The sequence below is a fragment of the Callorhinus ursinus genome, unplaced genomic scaffold (genome assembly GCF_003265705.2).
Source record: "Callorhinus ursinus isolate GAN/ISIS: 27379988/994484 unplaced genomic scaffold, GSC_fseal_2.0 scaffold18, whole genome shotgun sequence".
NCBI classification, from domain to species: domain Eukaryota; kingdom Metazoa; phylum Chordata; class Mammalia; order Carnivora; family Otariidae; genus Callorhinus; species Callorhinus ursinus.
In genome coordinates this window covers 5,829,775-5,836,217 of record NW_027397080.1, presented here as the reverse complement: position 1 = coordinate 5,836,217, position 6,443 = coordinate 5,829,775, and the positions used below count along the sequence as shown (strand labels likewise).

At 39.7% G+C, this 6,443-nt stretch overlaps 1 protein-coding gene across 2 annotated transcripts in view; it reads left to right on the top strand.

The window, feature by feature from the left end:
* The window catches only part of RLF (RLF zinc finger), an 85,277-nt gene that overhangs the window by 25,554 nt on the left and 53,280 nt on the right, over positions 1–6,443 (top strand). Inside the window, exon 1 of one of the 2 annotated variants that reach the window (XM_025856196.2) lies at positions 69–125. The exons of the other annotated variant lie outside the window; for it this stretch is intronic. The gene's annotated coding sequence lies outside the window, so the exon portion shown is untranslated. Of the gene's footprint in view, positions 1–68; positions 126–6,443 lie in introns of those variants that run through there. 2 annotated transcript variants of the gene reach the window in all.

Genomic DNA, 6,443 nt, shown 5'->3' with positions numbered 1-6,443 from the left:
TCAAAATGAAATGATGTAAGAAAGTATAGTTGAATCTTATGGCAGAATCAGTATCTAAAAATAGTCTTGGTAGGCTGAGATGATGGACTGAATCCAGTGAAATTTAATCAGGATGGATGAATTAGGTAAGTACGATAGAGTAATAAGTCATATTTCTGGGTTTAAAAAACCAACTATAACCAGTATGGAAAGTGTGAGGTGGGGCCCAATAGTAACATACGTGAAAGACTTAAAGGTTTTAGTTGACTTTAGCTACCTTCTGTGTGTGAGCAGCCAGCCATTTATTTTCCTCCCCTTCTTTTTCATCTCACACCAGGCTTAGTCTCTTTATGGGAAGCCTCCAGTGTTTCCTCACTGAATGATGTTAAGTCTTGTCACCATTAGACCCCATTTGTTTTAGTCATTTCTGACTTTGTTCAACATTGCTATTTGGAGTCCTGTTCCTCTTACTTTTGCTTTTTCAAACTTGACCCATATTTCGGAAACCGAACTCAGTCTTGCTGGAAGCCTGTTTGTCATGGTGTGGTCACATTTTACTCAAATATATTTATTTTTGGGACTTTTGATGTGTTGAGAAATTAAAATCAATAAAGTTTCCCACTTTATGTGCAAAATTTGAAAAATGCAAATCCTTTTCTATTATTAAAAGTGACGTAATTTCCTTTTGCCATAGGACATGTAGCTTTAATGATAAATACCAGATACTTTTTTTCATTTCTTTGTGAACCACCAGCATGTGGGGTGTCAATCAGCACCATTGCTGCAAAAGCTTCCCAGAAGCAGTCACTTTAATGATTCTGCTTGCTGCAAAATATTAAAGATAGTGCGAAGGGGAAAAAACAATTTAAAAGCACACTTAAAATAGTTGTAGAATTGTGCATTCTGAGAAGACCTGAAGCAAAGCGATGAAGTGTGGGCTCTGGAGCCAAATGACCCTGAATTCAAATTTAAATCCTGAATCCAGCAGTTACCTAACTGGGTGACTGGGCAAATAACTTAATCTCTCTGTGTCTTTGTTTTTTTCATTAAAAAAAAAAAAGATTTTAGGGGTGCCTGGGGTGGCTCAGTCAGTTAAGCAGCTGCCTTCGGCTCAGCTCATGATCCCAGGGTCCTGGAATCGAGCCCCGCGTTGGGCTCCCTGCTCAGCAAGAGCCTGCTTCTCCCTCTCCCTCTGCCTGCCATTCTGCCTACTTGTGCCCTCTCTCCCTGTCTCTCTGTCAAATAAATAAAATCTTCAAAAAAAAAAAAATTTAAAAAAAGATTTTAAGTAATGTCTACACCCATTGTGGAGTTTGAACTTACAACCCCAAGATCAAGACTTGCGTGCTCCACCAACTGAGTGAGCCAGGTGCCCCTTTGTTTCCTCATTTTTAAAATGGGCTGGTGATAAATCATTTAGTTCACAAGGTTGTTGTAAATTATGTTAGTAGCATGTAAAGCTCCTAGGAGAATGCCTAGCTTATACCATATGCTTAAAAATACTATGAGTATTCCATTGGGAATATTAATTAGTCTTGAACCATTTGAGTTTTACTTATTTATTATTATTATCTTTTAAGGGCATTTTTTAAAAGATTTATTTATTTGAGAGAGAGCATGCACACACATGAGTGAGAGCAGGAGGAAGAGCAGAGGGAGAGGGAGAGAATCTCAGACTTCCTGCTGAGTGTGGAGCCCTACCCAGGGCTCAGTCCCAAGACCCTGAGATTACAGCCTGAACTGAAATCAAGAGTTGGATACTTCGCTTAACTGAGTCACTGAGGTGCCCCACCTTTTGAGTTTTAAATGGTGATACATCTCTACATAAAATATGACCATTCTATAAAATGCTCCCTCTTTGGGGCTCTTGGCTGGTTCAGTTGGAAGAGCATGCAACTCTTGAACTTGGGGTCATGAGTTTGAGGAAATTGGGTGTAAAGTTTACTTTAAATAAATAAACTTAAGAAAAAAGAAATGCTCCCTCTTTGATAGTTTTAGAAAATAGGATGCCGCCAATCTCTTTGAAACCATGCAGTGAGGAATATAGAAGGAATTCGGATGGGGGGAGGGGCGCCTGGGTGGCTCAGTCAGTCAAACGTCTGCCTTTGGCTCAAGTTATGATCCCAGAGTCCTGGGATGAGCCCTACACCAGGCTCCCTGCTCAGCAGGGCATCTGCTTCTCCCTCTCCCTCTGCTGCTCCCCCCCTTGTGCTCACTCTCTCTTTCAAATAAGTAAATAAAATCTCTTAGGAAAAAAAATTCGGATGGGGGAGATTTTTTTTTTCCCTCCTAATCGTAAACCTAGTAATGTTCATTAAACTTTGGGAAGTTCAGAAAACTATAAAGACAAAAAATTGTTCATAATGCTACTACTATCCCAGTGCTAGCCATATTAGCATTTTAGTTGAGTTCCTTCTAGGTTTTTTCTTGTGCATTACTTTTTTTTTTTAATGTACAAAATCTGTTCTGATTATTATAACACATACAAAGAGGGGCACCTGGGTGGCTCAGTCAATTGAGTGTCTGCCTTCGGCTTGGTCATGATCCTGGAGTCCTGGGACTGAGCCCCACAACCCTATGTTGGGCTCCCTGTTAGCGGGGAGTCTGCTTCTCCCTCTCCCTCTGCTCCTCCCCTGCTGCTTGTGCTCTCTCGCTTGCTCACTCTCTCAAATAAATAAATCTTGGGGAAAAAAAGCACACACATATACAGAACTGGAGGGTATTTAGCCTAGAGAAGTAAACTATTGTAGAAGTCAAGGTGAGTCCATAGTACACTATGTTGGGGGCCTGGTCAGGGTCACTGGCTATAGACATAAAGTATAGGGGCAGGAAAAAGGTATTTCTGAGGTTGAATCAACAAACTTTTGGGGCAGTGATGTCAAAGATATTTTTTTTTTTTAGCTCTCGCTCATGAAAAAAGAGGCAGATAGAACATAGGAGGAAGAGCATATTTGCTGGGGGAGATGTTTGTTTTGTACATAGTGAGTTTGAGAATTGAGGACATTCAGATGGAAATGTCAAATAGGCAGTTGAGGTATATAACAAAGACTTGAGAGGTAATCTGCCTGGGATATGAATGAGAGCATCCCAGTAAAAATGTTTAAAATGAACAAAGATGGTATCTATAAAGATATAAATGTTATTTGACCTCTCAGTATACCTTGCTCTAAAAGGGCAGGTGCTCAGCATAGTATTGCCACATAGAAGGCCTTTGTGGAATAAATGAGTTAACTGGAAGAGAGGAGCCATTAATTTGGTCTCTGTAGAATCCTAATGAACTTGTGGGAGTCATATTTATTTTAATTTTTTTTTTAAAGATTTTATTTATTTGACAGGGCGCCTGGGTGGCTCAGTTGGTTAAGCAGCTGCCTTCAGCTCAGGTCATGATCCTGGAGTCCCAGGATCGAGCCCCACATTGGGCTCCCAGCTCAGTGGGGAGTCTGCTTCTCCCTCTGACTCTCTCCCCTCTCATACTCTCTCTCTCAGATAAATAAAGTCTTAAGAAAAAATAAAGATTTTATTTATTTGAGCATTCAGGAGCCGGGGGGAGGGGCAGAGGGAGAGGGAGAAGCAGACTCCCTGCTGAACAGGGAGCCCAACATGGGGCTTGATCCTGGGACCCTGAGATCATGACCTGAGCTGAAGGCAGACACTTAACCGACTGAGCCACCCAGGCGCCCCAGAGTCCTATTTATTACTTACCTTCCCTTTCAGTTTTGTTGGTGTCTAAAATTTAAATTTTTTTTTTAAGATTTTATTTATTTTTTTGAAAGAGAGAGACACAGTGAGAGAGGGAACACAAGCAGGGAGAGGGGGAGAGGGAGAAGCAGGCTTCCCACTGAGCAGGGAGCCTGATGCGGGGCTCTATCCCAGGACCCTGGGACCATGACCTGAGCCAAAGGCAAAGGCTTAACAACTGAGCCACCCAGGCGCCCCTAAAATTTCAATTTCTAAAGAGAAATGAGACCTCTTTTTCTTTCCTGCTTCTGATGGAATGTTATTTGGATGTCTGTAATTCATTTAACTTAATCTTGAATTTTTATTTTTATTTTTTTAAAGATTTATTTGAGAGAGCGAGAATGAGAGAGAGTACATGAGATGGGGGAGGGGGTCAGAGGGAGAAGCAGGCTCCTCGCTGAGCAGGGAGCCTGATGTGGGACTCGATCCCGGGACTCCAGGATCATGACCTGAGCCGAAGGCAGTCGCTTAACCAACTGAGCCACCCAGGCGCCCTAATCTTGAATTTTTAAAAGGTGATAGTGAGGAAGATTGTTCCACTGATTCTTCAGATGCTCAAAGTATGTCATAATGGGTATGTTAAAGGGGACCTATTTATTTGGACTAACACATGAGGGTGAAAAGATTCAGGAATATAAGAATATATAAAGCAGTATAGGGCAAGCTGTAAACATAAATACCCATGAGGTATTGAATCTTTGAAATTGTGTAACTTGTAGAAGTCTTAATGGAATGGTTGTGTCAGAAGATACTAGGTTGGTGTCAGGAGCATTCTGAGTGGGAAGGTGGACTTGGCAAGACCCACCTCATCTGTATGCACTGTGCCCTTCTCTTTATATACTTCAGGCAGCAGTTGGTTAATTTGCATGTGTGGTTTCAACTGTCACACTGTATTGACTCATTCAGAAAGCTGCATGAGGATAGGCACCCCCCATGTCTTTCTCCCCAACACCTAGCATAGGTTAGAGTAGGCTCTCTATAAATGTTTGTCCAGTGAAGAAAATGGTGAATGAATCAGCAAACATTTAGTGAGACTTGAGAGAATATTCTGTGGTGGTAGAAGTGGGTGGAGAATTGTTAGGCCTGTAAAGATTGATAACACATAATATCTGACCTCAGGGAGCATAAAATCTGCCATTGAGTATCAGTTTGTCAAGTTCTCTGGTTTTAGATTAACCAGTGCAGACAGTAAGTAATTCGCTGACCTGAAACAGACTTTGTTTCTAACAAAGATTTTAATAAATTTCTTCAGAGATTGTGTGAACTCTTACTTATATAACAGATAAGCACATATTCTGCGTTCCTTCTCTGTACTCATTTAGCTGCAAAAAGGATTGTTATGGGGTGAGTTTTAGGATCCTGTGTTATTAAGTTTTTTTTTATTAAAATTTGGAATTTGATTAAATGAGGACATAATGCTGTTCTGAAAATACAGAAGGAGCTCACATCTCTATAAAGTGTGGTAACGGCAGCAAGATACTTAATTGAATTGATATACTAAAATAAATGGCTTGATCATTCAGATGTGCAAAGACCAGATAATCCAGTGTGTTAGCTAACAGTTTTTACTATATATGGTGTAATTGTTTATTATATATTTCCTTTAAGGTTCTTCTTTTTTTTTATTTTAAGTAATCAAGACTGTTCTTAATTATCGGAACTGATACGGAGACTTAGTTTGGAAACTAAAGCTGCAGAAAATCCAGTGGAATTCTGCAATGCTACCACAGCTATTTGTAGAAAAATTTCAGGCAGAAAAATTAAAGACAAGAAGTTAGGACTTTTTGAAGAAATTATTCCGGGGCAGGGGGTAATGAATTCAAATCACATGTAATTCACTCAGGATAAAGTTACCCTCTGAAAATAAGCCTTTCCTATAGAAGTAGCCCCAATCAAAGAGTTAGGACTAACCCAATCAGAAAGTAGAGGAAAAAACTTGTATCCTGCCTATGCATAATTCAAGTGGTAACCTAACTAGATATATCAACTGACCATAAGCAAAACCTAATCAGTTGTTAGGAGGAAGATATTAGGAGGAAGATATATATTAAGAGAGTACAACTCTGTGGAACCTAGAGAATCCCCAAACAAGAATTCAGTAGTGATTTTCTAGCATTGTCCAGAGAGAACATAAGCCAGCTTTCCACCATCATTTGAACAAATTCCTTGTGTTGGACAGATGTAGTTTATCAGGCTTGATTGTATTCCATTTTCCTTTGTTTTAGATTTCATACTACCAGTGCTCCCTTCGGCAGCACATATACTAGATTTCATACTACCAGGTACTGTCTTAGATAACCACAGTATGGATCATGGGGTACTCTGGGTGGTAATATGACTATCCCTTATTATAAACAAACAAATTGGCATTTGGCCTACATGTTAATTTTTAAAAATAAACTTAGTTAAAAATATAAATATGACATCATTCTTTCATAAATCGGTTAGTGTAAATCAGGCCTAATCAGTTCTGTGTATGCAGGGAAAAATGGATTTTATGAAGTTATGGAGCTGAGGATCATACTCAGGAATAAGTCTCTTTTTGTACAAGGTAGGGATCATAGTCTTATTCTCGGATACCCAGTGGTTGGCACATGGTTGGGGCTCAATTTAATGGATTAATGAAACTCATCATTATTGAATTTCAGAGATTGAAACTCCAGACCTCTATTGAGAACAGCTATAGACATTTTGTGGCTTTACTCTTAGATTTATTCTCATGTCAA